Here is an 18,289-nt window from a genome sequence, read left to right as displayed (position 1 = left end):
TTTCTGCATAAATCGAACTGAATAAAACCAAACTAGTGTGAAGCATGTGACACTGAGAAATCAATTGTAGTATTTGTTTCAGATGTCTACAAAACATAGTTGTATGATAATATGCACATAATGTCAAAATGATTATTCAAAAAGCTGTGTAACATTAGTAGATTTCTGCCTGAATATGGAACACATAGTTCAATGTATTACTGCAATAAACATTTAATACGAATTACAAGTGATGAACCAACAAAGACATATTCAAAATTATTACTATTGCAAAAATGAAGGATGACCTCAAAGTGTGAATTCATTACAACAGATTTGATCATTTTTATTCAGATCTATCGTGGAAAGTCAAATATTAAAGTAATTGTGGAAAATTTGATCTAGAAAATATAATAAATTAAAAATAAACAATCTCTTATAAAGTAGCCCCATTTCGCAAATACGCTATCAACTTCTTATAAAAACAGTACTAATAAAGAAAGGTAATATGTTCATATTGTACTGGATCTGGCTTTTTTTCCAAAACATATCCATTATCAGCAGGTGGGCAAATCTCTTTTACTAATGTCAGCTGAATAAATTTCAATCCTATATTTTTCAATATCACTAAATAAATTTTTTTGTTCTTCTAAACATTTATTATTAACATCACTCTCTTTGGCCCCATTAAATTTTATTTCATATATATCACCAATTTCATAAGCACACTTTTTGGGATCAGAACCACTAATTAACTGTATTACTCTTCCATTACATTCATACTTAATTCTATTAAAAACATTTTATCTACTAGTGGAATATTGGGTATATTATCTTTCACACCATCACTTTTATAAATTTTATCAAGTATTTTATTTATCACCTCATAAAATTTATCACTTTTCATATTGTATAAATAACTATCAATATCTCAATAAGAAAGTTCAATAATTTCTTTATAATTTTTAATAGTAGCATTTTATGGAAAAACTTTCATCAGGTCTATAAATAAACTGTGTATACTCAATCAAAAATTGTTCTATTAAATGCAATTCTTGATTAATTCATATGAATTTAAAATATATTAGTGAAACTTTAATCTTCCTTTAAAATTATGTTTTGCTATAATCTTTTTACACTCCTTTCAATTTGAAACACATGCTATAAGTAATCTATTTTTTAATATTCTTCATCATTTTTACAGACACTTAATTATTTATTAATTTATAGAAATCTGCTTCTAAAAACGTATTTTTCATTATGTTCTGATAGCAAAATAGAAACATATTTATTTCTTCAAACACTTCGAGTGTTTAAATTTATAACTTCATGCATACTCATTAATTTTGTAATGAGAACTAAATACTGTTTAAGAATTATATTATGAAATATTTACTTTTTTTTCATTTACTGATATTGACGAACTAGTCGTTTATTTCCGGTCCTACTTTTATTCTCAGGAGCTAATGGTAAATCTTTATGTGAAACATGTCAAGTTTTTGAATATTATAATTCAGTTTTAAATATATATTCATGTCCACAATTAGCTTAAATTTGTATTTTGGCCTTAAAAATCATCTTAGGGTAAATTTTTATTCATCGCACAACTTTATCATTTACTTGCATTCAAATATTTTTAATATTTTAATTTTTTGTTCTTTGTACCTTCTAAATTTTTTTTATTTGAGTATTCATATATTTTATAACATTGTGGTACAACATGTTCAACACATTTTCGATCATTGTACTCATATAACTATGTCTAATTCTAATCATTTAATTAATGTAATTTAAATTCAGTCGATTTCATCACTGAATTTCGAGCTATTCCTAATGTGGCAAAATACCATGAGTGATGTAATTAATAAGCTCTATTTCTAGTTTTGCTTTGAATATTCAACTTTCAAATACCTGGTAAAAAGAAAAACTTCAGTTTGTAACATAGAAATCATATCTACCAATATTTTCTGTACTATATTTTTCTCAAACTAATTTTGCCTGTTTATAATACTTTGAAATAATAATAGACTCAGTTACTGTATTATAAAATTCTCATTGCAATAGAAGCTTTGTATTTTCAACTTTTTTTCAGTTCTTTATAGAATCACAAGGATAGACTACTTTTTAATTTAAAGAATTACTAGATTTTCTGCCAAAAGTTTTCTTATATTTCTTATTAAATATTCTTTTAGAAATGATAACAGTTTTATCAAGTGAAGGTGTAATCAATCTAACTGTATGAACAAATCACATTCTCAGATCTACCTTTCATTTATGGAAAATAATATAACTATCTTCAAGAGGAGACCAAGAGATGAATACACCAATTAGATACAGAAGGATGTAGGTTGCAGTAGGTACTGGGAGATGAAGAAGCTTGCACAGGATAGAGTAGCATGGAGAGCTGCATCAAACCAGTCACAGGACTGCAGACCACAACAACATCTTAATTATTTGTTATATAACCATTCGTTTTTCGTCATAGACATGCTCTTATACAAACAAATATGATTCACATACTGAAGAATGATGTAAGAAAATTAGCACTTAACTAGGATGTTATGTAAATAACATCAGTAAAACAGAGATATATATATTTTCAAGTTAAATGATCATAACTCTGAAATGATCTATACTCTTGTATATATAAAAATGTACTTGACAACCGTGTTTCAGATACATCATGATTTGAATTTTCTACATTAGTTAATGGTTTCATTGGTTCAGATTTGAAACAAATTTTCTCAAATTCTTCATCTTTTCTCTTTACATGTTCAATACATTTTTAAATTATACATATTTGGATTTTTTAAAATAACCAATTACATAATTGTATAATAACAAAAAACCACTTGATTCAGGTTTTTTCAGTTTCATTGCACACGATTTTTCAGGATTTAGATGACAATTATCCATAACCTTTAATAAATTTATTATGCACAAACGAAATTTTTTGAATATATTCGTAATATTTTGAACTGAAATATGACTTTATCTGATTATTCAACTTAAAAATGCTTTGTTCACTAAAGTTTATCATTATTACAATGTAATACATACAAATCACAAATAAATTTTGATTCCTTATTTCTTGTATTTCAGATAAAACCTAGATAGATAAATCTTTTATCCAATGATAGTGTGAATGGTCAACATACTTGAAATTTAGTAAATTCTAGTATATTTCTTTCTTACATTTTATTATTCTAATAGATAATCTTGGAATTTTCCATCAACAAATAAACATTAACTGATACATTAATGTTAAACCCAATATCCCCAATAATATTAAAATAATTGGATATTCGAAATTTTCAAGATTCTAATTAATACCAACAGTGACACTTTTTTTATTCTTCGCAATTCCGAAAATATTTTTATCTGCAGTATATAATACTGATTTTATTGACGAGAAATAAAATTTATGATCAATTTTAAGTCAATATAAGCCATTTATATATCCCCAGAAATAAATATATATCTCTTTGAAGATATTTACTTAATTTAAATTTTAATCCCAGGAATTCTACTTAAAGTGTAACGAAAACTATGAAATGGAAATTCACACATTTGCGATACTATTTCTTTCGTCCCGTTTTTTCAAAATTCCTTTACAAATTTCTCATTTACAATCGTATCTTTATATGTTTGAAATTTAAATGACACAGCATTTTTTCAGAATCTGATTTCATTATTGATTCATAGAAAGGTATAAAACTTATCATATAGCAATTATGTAATTTTTTAATTTCTGTCTCACCAAATTTTTGGCTTTGCTGCATTAAAAAAATTGAATCTAACAAGCCTATGCTGCTTTCAAAATTTTAAATATGTAGCCATTTTTCGATAGCTTCCTTATTCACCTATTTCTTGAATCTCAGTAACCTCAATTGTAAATGTAAAAATTTTTTAATGACATACCATCAGTATTCTGGGAAGCTTCATAATTCTATATAGTTTTAAAGTAAGGTAATTGTTTCCATTTATATCTGTATACGTTTCTATGATATTTTCATTAAAATTGTTATAAGCAAAATTAAATCTGCTTTTCTTATTTTCCTATACCTCGTTTATTTATTTCCATTACTATAATTATGAACTAGAGCAAATAAGTAATTTAACACCATAGCATATATATGTTACAAAAGAATTAATAAGGAACAACAAAATATCGTGATAATGAAAAAGATAACACAAAAAACATAAAATATGTGAATAAATATGAATATAACCATACTGAATTCATATTATGAACTTTTAGTGTGAATGCCTTTTCATGATAATCAGAATATTGGCTATTTAGTTTGATGATCAAGTTATTTTGTTAAATTTTGCTTCAAATCACACGATAATTCTATATATAGCTACAAATTAATTTGTACAGAAATTTGATGCAATTTCTCCACTTTTTAGAAAAAAAATTTATCACTCATTTGATATAATCCACTTATTGATTACCACTTAAGAATTACTAATTAAATGAAAGCACACTGGAGCAGATACAATAAATTTTGATAAAAATGGCTTTCACCAAATTCAATTTAATATGTAAGAGCATGGCAAAGAGGGTGTGAAAAGACCCCCTTAATGTTTGATAATTACATTGAGATAAAAAGTAAGCTAAATTGAGGTAAAATTATACATTTCTACGTTTATTCTAATCTATAGCTCAATCAAATGTCAAGCCCTTTGAAAATATGTCAAAAAGTTAAAGAAAAAGTTGGTACTTTTACTGTAAATAACAATGTACGAGGGCAGTTCAATAAGTAATGCAACACATTTTTGTTCTCGGCCAATTTGGGTTGAAAAAACCCGGAAATTTCTTGTGGAATATTTTCAAACATTCCGCTTCATCTCATATAGTTTCATTGACTTCCGACAGGTGGCAGCGCTGTACGGAGCTGTTAAAATGGCGTCTGTAACGGATGTGCGTTGCAAACAACGGGCAGTGATCGAGTTTCTTTTGGCGGAAAACCAGGGCATCTCAGATATTCATAGGCGCTTGCAGAATGTCTACGGTGATATGGCATGGTGAGTCGTTGGGCAAAGCGTGTGTCATCATCGCCGCAAGGTCAAGCAAGACTGTCTGATCTCCCGCGTGCGGGCCGGCCGTGCACAGCTGTGACTCCTGCAATGGCGGAGCGTGCGAACACACTTGTTCGAGATGATCGACATATCACCATCAAACAACTCAGTGCTTAACTTGACATCTGTGTTGGTAGTGCTGTCACAATTGTTCACCAGTTGGGATATTCAAAGGTTTGTTCCCGCTGGGTCCCTCGTTGTCTAACCGAACACCATAAAGAACAAAGGAGAACCATCTGTGCGGAATTGCTTGCTCGTCATGTGGCTGAGGGTGACAATTTCTTGTCAAAGATTGTTCCAGGCGATGAAACATGGGTTCATCACTTCGAACCTGAAACAAAACGGCAATCAATGGAGTGGCGCCACACCCACTCCCCTAACAAGAAAAAGTTTAAATCCATACCCTCAGCCGGTAAAGTCATGGTTACAGTCTTCTGGGACGCTGAAGGGGTTATTCTGTTCGATGTCCTTCCCCATGGTCAAACGATCAACTCTGAAGTGTATTGTGCTACACTTCAGAAATTGAAGAAACGACTTCAGCATGTTCGTAGGCACAAAAATCTGAACGAACTTCTCCTTCTTCATGACAACGCAAGACCTCACACAAGTCTTCGCACACGAGAGGAGCTCACAAAACTTCAGTGGACTGTTCTTCCACATGCACCCTACAGCCCCGATCTCGCACCGTCGGATTTCCATATGTTTGGCCCAATGAAGGACGCAATCCGTGGGAGGCACTATGCGGATGATGAAGAAGTTATTGATGCAGTACGACGTTGGCTCCGACATCGACCAGTGGAATGGTACTGTGCAGGCGTACAGGCGCTCATTTCAAGGTGGTGTAAGGCCGTAGCATTGAATGGAGATTACACTGAAAAATAGTGTTGTGTAGCTAAAAGATTGGGGAATAACCTGGTGTATTTCAATGCTGAATAAAACAACCCCTGTTTCAGAAAAAAATGTGTTGCATTACTTATTGAACTGCCCTCATAATTATACCATTGGATGAATGTAAAGGTAACTCACGTATTTATAATATTCATTACTAATATCACATTCATTTAGTTTATTTCAAAATTCTCATTTGGATATAAGCCATGTCTTTTCAAATTTTATCCAGTCACAAACACAATCTCACAGATAAACTAATTTTAACTACTAAATAAACAGACTTTTGGCAAAATGTTTCTACTGTTTGTGATTTGACCTTTTCCTAAATTTGATCACAGTTTATCAAGCAAAATAGCCATAAATCTAACTGTATCACTACAATTTCAAACTTTCCTTTTTTTACAAAAACTGATAAATCTAACTTCATTAGTTGGTAGTAAATTTAAGTCTTTTCCATCATAAATGAGCTCTTTCAGAATTAGATGTGGATCATATAAATTATGTACATAAATAGGTACAAAACTAAGATGTTTTAGTTTTAAATTATATTTATTAAATAGGTGCCTTACATACTTATAAGTGTAATGACCGTCACCTTATTTGTTATCTTATCAAAATTAATATCTACATTATGAACGTGTTTTGGATCAACTTGATTTTCTTCATCTGTTAATGGTTTCATTCTTTTAATTTTAAAATACTTTTTTCCTTTTCTTCAACGTCTTTCTTCATACATTCCATAAATTATTAGACATTTTGGCCTCTATATAATGGGTGGGGGAAAGAAAGTGTCCCAAAGAATGCAGTACCAAGTTACAAAGAAACACACCAGAGCAAAGGGAATACAGTACTATCCTGATTAAACCAGATGTTGAAAGACACACCCATTCGCGTCTTGGCACATTTGGGCTGCAGTGAGCAAGTTGCTGAAGGTACTATCAAGCTGGACTGCTGAAATCGCTGGAATATCATCCAAAATTTACTGCTGCAATTGTTAAAGACCACAAGGGTAGTTGCAATACATCTGAGACCTTAGGGTCACTCACACAAAGTAGTCATCCACTGTCAGGTAAGGTGACCTATGTCATCCGTCATGGCTGCAAGTGGACTTGGCTCTTTCATTTCATCAGGCATGAAGATTGTGTAAATTCGCCCCAAGGGTAAGTCAGTTACATGGGTAGATGCTCTATACTGTTGGAAGTAATTGTAACTCTTTTCCTCCATCGTTAATGTTGGCACAAATACTTTCACAATATTTGGAACATTGTTATTCAGGCCACCCTTTATGACTGGATTTCTATAACGCCCATCGATGTATTTTATGTAAGGAAACGAGCTTCACATGGTTTACGTTTTTGATGTTTCATTATATTTGACTACTCTGGGTATGGTTGTCAGTTACCCATTTTTAATAGTAAACTTTCAAATTCAACATAAATAACAATTGGAATTTTTATGTATGTTGATAATTTTAAACCTTTCTATGAATTTTTCTCTGGTAATTTGATGTATAACGGATTTTTAACTGAATAGTTTGGTGTATGTATATTAAATTTTCCCAAACTTTTAAAATGTAGCAAACACAAATCACAAATAAATTTAATAACCTTATGTTCTGTTATTGGAGTAGTAACAACTCTACATCAATCTTTTACTCCAAAATAGTGTGAGTGTCCATCATCTGTGAAATATAATAAATTGACTTGTTTTTCTTTCTTTCATTTTGTTATTTTAATGTATGTAGTAGACGTTTTTCCTTACTTGGTCAAATGCCAATAGATATTTTAATCCTAGACTCAAGTTTTGCGTGATAAATATAATTTTCAAAAATTTCTTCAAAAGCAAAACAACAATGTTTATATTTTGTGACTCTGTGCTTATTTTTACCAAGAGTTCATCATGGAAATTTATAAACTAAAACGGATTTTTGATCTTCCTTATTAGATTAAGATAAGGATTTCTTATTTTTTTCTAGTCAAGAAATGATTAACTCTAGATAAAATTTACTTACTACTTTTACATTGTAATTCAATAAATCTATTTATTAAAAAACTAGACATATGAACTTGAAATCCAGACATTTGTGATATTATTTCTTTTTTACCATTATAAAAATTTCATTAACATTTATCCTTTCTTATTGTAATGGAATTTGGTTGAAACTTAAATTACACAATTTTTTCAGAATCTGGATCTATTATGTATTAAAAAAATTATGTTTACTTTTAAATTTCAATAAACTATTCGAATAAATTTGGTTCCTATGCATTCATAAGAAATTGTACCGGCCAAGTATGCGCTATTCTCAGAAGGTATAATTTGTAGTCGATTTTCGAAAGTTTTATTAATTAGATACCAATTACCTTTTTTATTTCTTGATTCTCACTCACATCAGCTCCAAATGGAAATAATATTCAATGTTTTGTTTTCATTATTTTCGCGTTTTTCAACATTATCTTCAGTGTGAAATACAAGTAACTCCATTAAATTTCATATACAAATTTTTCAAAAATATTTTCCTTACTATTGCTATAATTAATTATAAGATCAATTAAATCAACTCTTCTTAATTAACTGCATGTAGTTAATTTATTTCAGTTACAGTAATAATATAGTATTTGGATAAATCGCTCTAATATCTTACAAAGAAAAGAAATATATGTATGTATATATATATATATATATATATATATATATATATATATATATATCCACCGTCGGAACCACCTACAGTAGAAGAAATAGAAAAGATTATCAAAGCATTGAAGAATAACAAAGCACCAGGTGAGGATGGGATAGTGGCAGAAATGTGGAAACTAGGGGGCTTATCCACATGTCAGAAAATTCACAAAGTAATTAAAGACATTTGGACAAAAGGAATCATACTCAGTGACTGGAAACAAGCATTTATCCGCCCTCTCCATAAAAAAGGAGATAAAACAGACACCAACAACTACAGGGGCATATCCTTGTTACCAGTGACATACAAAATACTTTCTAAAGCACTTTTAAATAGAATAGAGGAACAAGCAGGACCTAATATAGGAGATTATCAAGCAGGATTTAGAAAAGGTAGATCATGTGCAGAACAGATTCTTAATTTAAAAACAATTTTGAGAGTGAGAGCTATACAAAATAAAAATACAGTAGTTACTTTCGTAGACTTCAAGAAGGCCTACGACTCAGTTGACAGACAAACACTATTCCAGATACTTTATGAATCAGGGATAGATGAAAACACCAGAAGACTTGTTGAACAAACGTTCACAGATACAACATCAAGAATTAAGTTTCAAGGCGAAATTTCTGAACCATTCAAAATCAAAACAGGAGTTCGACGAGGTGACGGACTGTCGCCAATTCTCTTTAACTTGGTTCTAGATAAGGTAGTAAAAACATGGGAAAACACATTAAAAAACAGAGGCACAAAGGGTATAAGCATGGGCCAAGGAAAGAACAAATTTGAAGTAAAATGCTTAGCCTTTGCGGATGATATGGCATTGATAACTGAAAACCGAACAGACACAACAGTTATGCTTGATATGTTACACGAGATTGCTGAAAAGACGGGGCTAAAAATATCCTACGAAAAAACCGAGTATATAGAACACAAACATAATACAGAAAAGTTTATGAAAACGAAGTATGGAAAAATTAAAAGAGTTGATAGATTCAAATACCTGGGGGAGTGGATCCAAGCCAATGGACTGGATAACACAACAAATAAACAAAGAATAAAAAAGTTGGAATTTGCATATAAATTAACACAAAACTACTACAATAAGAAATTAATATCCATACAAGCAAAGATTAAACATTATAATTCAGTTATTAGGACACAAGCAACATATGGATCAGAGTGCCTAACATTGAATAAGAAAGGCGAATTAAGAGAACTAGAAAAAAGAGAGAGACAAATATTAAGAAAAATTCTAGGTCCTGAGAAAAACAAGGAAAACAGGTGGATTAAAAGGAGAAATGAAGACCTATAAAAAAATACAGAAAAGATCACAGATACAATGAGGAAGAGACGGCTAAAATTTTATGGACATTTAAAAAGAATGGAAGAAACACGAATTACAAAGAAAATTTTTAATTACGTTAGTAAGCTGAAAAACACCGTAGGATGGATAGAAGCACTAAAGAAAGACGCCAACAAAATAGGTGCTACAGAAGAAATAACACATGACAGGAATAACTTTAGGATACTTATAGAAAACGCAAACTATGAAGAAGATGCGCCAAAACCTCGACCCAGGAGAGTGTGGACAGATGAGCAGAGACAAGCAGTTGGCGAGAAAATGAAGAAGTACTGGGAAGAACGGAAGAAAAAGAAACACCATAAGTCTTAAGTTGTATGCGGTCCATAGCTGGCCAAATTCATAATTAAAAAAAAATATATATATATATATATATATATATAAATAAAATAAAACACTTAAAATCTGTGAATTTATAGTAATTTCACAATATGGAATTCATTATATACATCTCTTTTCATGATGTTTCTAATACTGAATAGTTCGTTTTGTATATTCTTTTAAAATTTTAACAAATCATTTTAAAAAATTTTGCTTAAAATTCCATGACATCTATACCAACACACACACACGTCATTCAGTGGCGCTTTCATTGGACCCATTTCAGAACATGTTTTTTCACTTTTCTTCTTTTTCTTTCGTACATTTAGTAAACTTGTAGACAGGTCCATTGAAAACATATAATCGGTTCTTAAAATAATAATGTCAATAACTTATTTTACAAAAATAACTAAACTACCTGGTTCATAACTTTGAAGCTTCATTGTATATGGTTTTTCTGGATTTGTTGCCTGTTATGCATTTTTACAATAATCTTTCATAATTATAATGTATAACAAAAGGAAGATTCTGTTAATGTTGTCAATTTAAAAATCATATATATGAATTATACTCTGGTAATTCAATTTATATTGGTTTCTGAACTGAGTAGTACGGTATTTACATATTCAATTTTTCCATGTTGTTAAAATATAGTTTCCTCATACCAAAAATCAATAATTTTTATACTTTATGTTCTCTTATTTGAGGAGAAACCGGTCAAGATAAACCTTTTATAATGAGAGTGTCATGCATTTGTACATTATAATAAAATGAAATGTTTTCTTACCCACAAGCATAAATTTTTATTTTTCAAGAAACACATAATAATTACTAAATATCAAGAACTACGAAATGTGTTCAAATGTTTAATAAGAGTTTGTTTCATTTTGACTGATAATAACAAGACAATTATACTATTGGATTGGTGTAAAGGTAATTTGCGAATCTATGATCTTAGCTAATAGCAGATTCATACAGTTCCTTTTAGAAATTTCGTTTTGATTCAGTCTCTGCTTCTTCTAATTTTTACTATTATCTATAGAATCACAAAGATAAAAACCTTCTTTAATTATTAAATTACGATAATTTCTGAAAAAATTATAGTTTGTGTAATTTTGGCTTTTTCTAAATTTGATTCGCAATTTCTATCATTATTATTTACGTAAACACGAACTTATTAATTTTCTGGTAATTTAATAAATGCTAAACCCTTAATGAAATATATTTATTAATTTGTAATTGTAATCCTAGAATTCTATTTAATGTCATACCAGAACCACAAATTTGAAATTCAGATATCTGTGATATTATTTCATTGTTAGCATTTCTTTAAAATTTGAACAAAAATTTACCATTTCTGATTGCATTGCAATATTATTAACATTTAAATTCCATACCTTTTTCAGAGTCCGCTCTTAAATACAGTAACACAAAAAAACAAAAATTTAATGTCCATAACTCTAAATTTCATATAACTATTTTCTTAATATTAGGATTTAATACATTCTAAAAGAAATATAATCATACAAAATTGTTCAGCTTTCAAAATTTTTATTTATAGTGGATTTCTGAGAGCCCTAGTAACTAGATAACAATTAGTTTTCCTACTTCTTGACTCTCAATCTCATCAGGGGCTAATGGCATTAATTTTCAATGTTTTGTCTTCAATGATTTTTACAATTTCGTCATTTACCTTCAGTTTCAAAAAGTTAACTAATTCGATTCTATCTTCAAATATAATATAAATATTTACATTGAAATTATTATAATTAATTATAAAGTCAATGAATTTCGGCACTTTTAGTGTACTATATACATATAGTTTATTTCCTTGCAATAATTAAGAAATTGATCATATTTTGAAAAAATTACATTCATATATTATAGACAGAATTAATAAGAAAAAATGAAAAATAAACCTGTTAAAAATTGTTTGATATGAAATATAAAATATGTGAATATATGTGAATTTCATAGTACTGATTTTAAATTATAAGTATCATTTCGTAACATTCATATAATTGAGTTTCTCTTTGAAGTTTTATCACATTATTTCATTAAATTTTGCGTGAAATTTAATGATACATCGGTATTAAGATATACAGAAAGCTCAGTAGAGGTATCATGATTTTTACAATTTTCATGGGAACAATGATTTACCACTAGATTGAAATAACACACACACATTTATTAAAAGGGAATTATTACTTATAAATCCAAATAGAATAGAATGAAAAAGAAAAATTCCTAAATAAAATTAACATAATAAAACTTTACTGAACCTATTTATATGTGCAATAACAGGACAAAGCGGTTGTGAAAAAAAACATTAAAGTTTATTTACTTCATTTGTTAAAAAACAATCAGAACTGGGGGGATGTTAAACATTTATATGGTTATTCTGGTGTTTGGTTCAAATAAATATCAAGAATTTGTGAAAATGTGGAAAAAAGTTAAGGAAGAGAGTGTACTTTTACTGAAAATAGCAATCAAATGATACCATTGCATACCCGTAAAGACATTTCATGTGTTTATAGCCTTCATTGCTAACACCATGTCCATTCATTTTATAATAAAATTTCATATTGATATACAGGGCTATTACGAATGATTGAAGCGATTTCATAAATTCACTGTAGCTCCATTCATTGACATATGGTCACGACACACCACAGATACGTAGAAAAACTCATAAAGTTTTGTTCGGCTGTAGCCGCACTTCAGGTTTCTGCCGCCACAGCGCTAGAGAGCGCAGTGAGACAAAATGGCGACAGGAGCCGAGAAAGCGTATGTCGTGCTTGAAATGCATACACATCAGTCAGTCATAACAGTGCAACGACACTTCAGGACGAAGTTCAACAAAGATCCACCAACTGCTAACTCCATTCGGGGATGGTATGCGCAGTTTAAAGCTTCTGGATGCCTCTGTAAGGGGAAATCAACGGGTCGGCCTGCAGTGAGCGAAGAAACGGTTGAACACGTGTGGGCAAGTTTCATGCGTAGCCCGCGGAAGTCGACGAATAAAGCAAGCAGGGAGCTAAACGTACCACAGCCGACGGTTTGGAAAATCTTACGGAAAAGGCTAAAGCAGAAGCATTACCGTTTACAATTGCTACAAGCCCTGACACCCAATGACAAAGTCAAACACTTTGAATTTTCGGCGCGGTTGCAACAGCTCATGGAAGAGGATGCGTTCAGTGCGAAACTTGTTTTCACTGATGAAGCAACATTTTTTCTTAATGGTGAAGTGAACAGACGCAATGTGCGAATCTGGGCGGTAGAGAATCCTCATACATTCGTGCAGCAAATTCGCAATTCACCAAAAGTTAACGTGTTTTGTGCAAGCTCAGGGTTTAAAGTTTACGGCCCCTTTTTCTTCTGCGAAAAAATCGTTACAGGACACGTGTATCTGGACATGCTGGAAAATTGGCTCATGCCACAACTGGAGACCGACAGCGCCGACTTCATCTTTCAACAGGATGGTGCTCCACCGCACTTCCATCATGACGTTCGGCATTTCTTAAACAGGAGATTGGAAAACCGATGGATCGGTGGTGGTGGAGATCATGATCAGCAATTCATGTCATGGCCTCCACGCTCTCCCGACTTAACCCCATGCGATTTCTTTCTGTGGGGTTATGTGAAAGATGCATTGTTTAAACCTCCTCTACCAAGAAACGTTCCAGAACTGCGAGCTCGCATCAATGATGCTTTCGAACTCATTGATGGGGACATGCTGCGCCGAGTGTGGGATGAACATGATTATCGGCTTGATGTCTGCTGAATCACTAAAGGGGCACATAGCGAACATTTGTGAATGCCTAAAAAAACTTTTTGAGTTTTTGTATGTGTGTGCAAAGCATTGTGAAAATATCTCAAATAATAAAGTTATTGTAGAGCTGTGAAATCGCTTCATTCATTTGTAATAACAATGTAAGTGGTGTTTCTTCAAAATTTTCCAGCTATCCATGGAATCATAAGGATGAACACATTTTTTAATTACTAAATAAATAAAGGTATTGCAAAAAAAATTCTAATATTAGTAATTACACACCATCAGATCAGCTAACCCATGTGGCCAGCTGCAGTGGCAACTAGACTGACCTCGGCTAACATCTCTGTCAGGCATAAATATTGTGTAAATTTGATCCAAGATTGAGTGGACTACATGGACAACTGCTCCATCATGCTCGTGCTAACTGTTGATGTTCTCCTTTTCCATTAAAGCCTTCACATATGGATTCAAAATGACTGGGCCACTTTTATTTGCCCCACCCTGTATAGCTAGGTTTTTTGTAATAATATACTTAATATATTAAAACAGTAAACTTATCTCTCGTTTTTGATGTTTTTTCTGGATTTGGTTAACATTTACCAATTTTAATAGTAAACTTTCCAATTTAGCATAAATAATACATGAAATTTTTTCTGTATATTGATAATTTTGGAAACCTGTATATGAATTTCTTGTGTCATTGAACTTAGTGTTTTCTAAACTGAAAAACTCAGTGTACATATATTCTATTTTTCCTTATGTAGTAGCACATTTCATAAGTGAATTATGATACCTAATGTTATGTTATTTCAAGTGAAACAAGTCTTTTATCCAACAACAAAGTCATTGTCCAAAAACTGTGAAATATGATTAACTATTGTGTTTTTCTTTCTCAGGCTTGGTTATTTTAATGTAGATACCTCATATTATTCCTCAAACAAATAAACATTAATACATACTTAAATTTTAGACACAATTTTTGCAACACAAAAGATTTTATATTTTATACATCTGACCATATTTTCATAAACAGATTATAATATTGATTTCGTTGATAAAAACGTTTTAATCATTATTTTTTACTTCAAAATATGGTCTTTATATTTTTTCTGGTTATTCAATAGATAATTGATCCTTGCTGGAATATATTCACTAAATTTACTTGTAATGCAATAAATCTCTTTTATGACCTACCAATACCATGAACATGAAATTCAGACATTTGTCATACTATATCTTTCTTCACACTTTTATAAAATTTCATCAAATACATTTCAATTGTGAATGTATTTTTATATGTTTGATATTGAAATTCAATAGATTTTTCAGAATCTGATTCCATTGCATATCCAGAGCAGAACATGAAATTTATATCTAATAATACATGTAACAAGATGGTCTTCATTTTAAAACGTATAAAATCTAGTCGTTTTTCTAAAGTTTTAAATTAGTTAATGAATAATTATTCTACTTCTTGATTCTCAGTCACCTCAGTTAAATATGGAAGTAATTCATTCAGTTTATTGTAACATTCTCGTTTTCATAGAAACTGGGTTTTTTCATATTTTTCCGATTATCCATTCAGCCACTAGGATAAACAAGTTTTTTACTTACTAATTGACAAGGTTTTGTGGAAAAAATTTTCTAATACCTTTCATTTAAAGATTTTTTAAATCTGATAACAAGTTATCAAGTGAAGAAGGAATAAATCTAAACTAAGAAATAAATCTAAATTTATTTCATGAAAAATTTATATATTGATAATTACATGATCATGATGATGTACTTTTTTCCGTGTGAAAATAGCATCCACATAATTAACATGTTTAACTTCTATCACTACTTGAATTTTCTTCATTCTATAATGGTTTGATTGGTTCAATCTTGGAATACATTTTTTAGTTTCTCCAATTTTTTTCATCGTACCTTTAAAAAAGTTTTAGACACTTTCGACCATGATAAATAATTAGATTTTATTATTAACCAATAACATATATATGAGATGACTAAACCACCTGGTTCAAGTTTCTGATGTTTCACTGGGATTCATTGGAAACTATGCAGTTCCACAGTTATATTCCAAAATCAGCTTAATTAACAAATGGAGTTTCTTGTGTATGTTGATGACTTTTTTTTAATTTATATATGAATTTTTCTCTGGTTATTCAGTTTATATTGATTACTTAACTAAAGAGTTTGTATTGTATATTCAATTTTTCCTTATTGATTTTAATGTAAATAACACAATTCAGAAATAAATTTAGATTCTTGATGTTCTGGACTTAGAGCTTAAACAAGTCTAGATAAATCTTCTATCCAATACAGTGTGAGTATACATCATTCATGAACAAAACTGACATGTTTTTCTTTCTAACATTTTGTTACTTCAACAGATATACTTGTTATTTTTCCTCAGACAAATGAACATTAATAGATACTTTTAGTATTAATTTCTGCAATATTTTTAACAAGAGAAAATTTAAATTTTTCGAGTATTTCACAATGTCAATCAAAAAATTTTGTAGTTTGATACTCTGTCAATATATCATTCTGCAGTATACGAAGTTGATTTTATTGATAACAAAATATTTTTAATTAAGTATCTTTCCATTAACATGATATTCTATTGTTTCTAGTAATGCAATGAATGATGAACTTTTGATGAGATATATTCATTAATTTGCAAATCCAATCCAATAATTCTATTTAATGTCCAAACAGGACCATGAACCAGAAACTCAGACATTTGTTATATTATTTGTTTCTTCCCATTTTTATAGGCTGTCATTAAATCTTTATCATTTCTGATTATGTACTTATATATTTGAATATTAAATTACATAGTTTTTTGGGATCTGATTTCATTAAATATTCATGGAATAGTATTAAACTTTCTTTTAGTCAATTATTTAATTTCACATTTTGTGTCACTACTTTCATAATTTTTGGCATTGCTGCATTCAAAAACAACTTTGGATCAAATAAGTCGTGGCTGTTTTATTTCTTAAATCTCAGTGACATCAGTTGACAATGGAAATATTTTCAGTGGTTCATCTTCAATATCTTTTAAAATTAAGTTCGAAAAGAGGTTACTGATTCCATTCATATCTATAAATATATTTTCAATTACATCCTCGACATTATTGTAATTGTATATAAGTGCAATGATATAATCACATCCTTATTTACTATATCTACATTATTTATTTTTCACAATAATTAATGAGTTAAGTAGCTGGGGATTTCGATAGAATGGCATCTATATACCATCACAAGAATTAACTAGGAGAAATGAAATACAGTTATGTTAAAAATGTAAGATATGCATATTATTTTATGAGATTCATAATACTGAGTGATCAGTTTCAAATCTTTATAGTAATTTCATCAAATAATTTTCTTAAATTTTGCTTGAAATTTTATAACATCTATACACATAACAAACTATAGAAATTTTGTGATTATTACACATTTTTAGAATCGATGGATTACCACTTGATTGAAATAATCTACCCATTTGTTAATAGTTATTGATAAGTATATGAGAATATAAATTATATAGTATTTAAAAAATATAAAGTATATAGGTATATAAAAAGAGGATACAAACAAAACTAAGAAATCCTTACAAAAATGAAAATATACATGATAAAGTTCTATTAAACTCAATCAGATGTTCAACAATAGAGAGAATGTTTGTGAAGTCGAAAACATTAATTTCTGTTAATTTTATTTTAGTTAAAAGTAAGTTAAATTGTTGTTAAATAAAACGTCTATATGTATGTTCTAAATGTCTAGATGTACCAAAATGTGAAGAATTTATGAAAATGTGTGAAAAACTCAATGAAGAGATTGTTACTTTTACTGAATCTAACAATGAAATTATACCATTGGATGTATAACTCACATGTCTGTATTCTTCATCACTAATACTTCATTCATTTAGTTTATTATAAAACTCTCATTTTGATAGAAGCCATGTTTTTTATAATTTTTTCAGTTCTTCACTTAATGAAAAAGGCAAATATCTTCTTCAGCTACTAGATTATTAGATAAATATTTTTAGATTGGATAACAATTTATTAAGTGAAGAAGTGTTAAACCTAATTACATTAGTAAATCTAATTTTCAAATTTACAGTGTTTTTTTTCAAAAATTAACATATCGACCTTCATTATCTGTTATTTAATTTACTTCT

The sequence above is a fragment of the Schistocerca serialis genome, chromosome 3 (genome assembly GCF_023864345.2).
Source record: "Schistocerca serialis cubense isolate TAMUIC-IGC-003099 chromosome 3, iqSchSeri2.2, whole genome shotgun sequence".
Lineage (NCBI taxonomy): Eukaryota > Metazoa > Arthropoda > Insecta > Orthoptera > Acrididae > Schistocerca > Schistocerca serialis.
The sequence above is the reverse complement of the archived record's forward strand: the minus strand, read 5'-3'. Positions refer to the sequence as shown.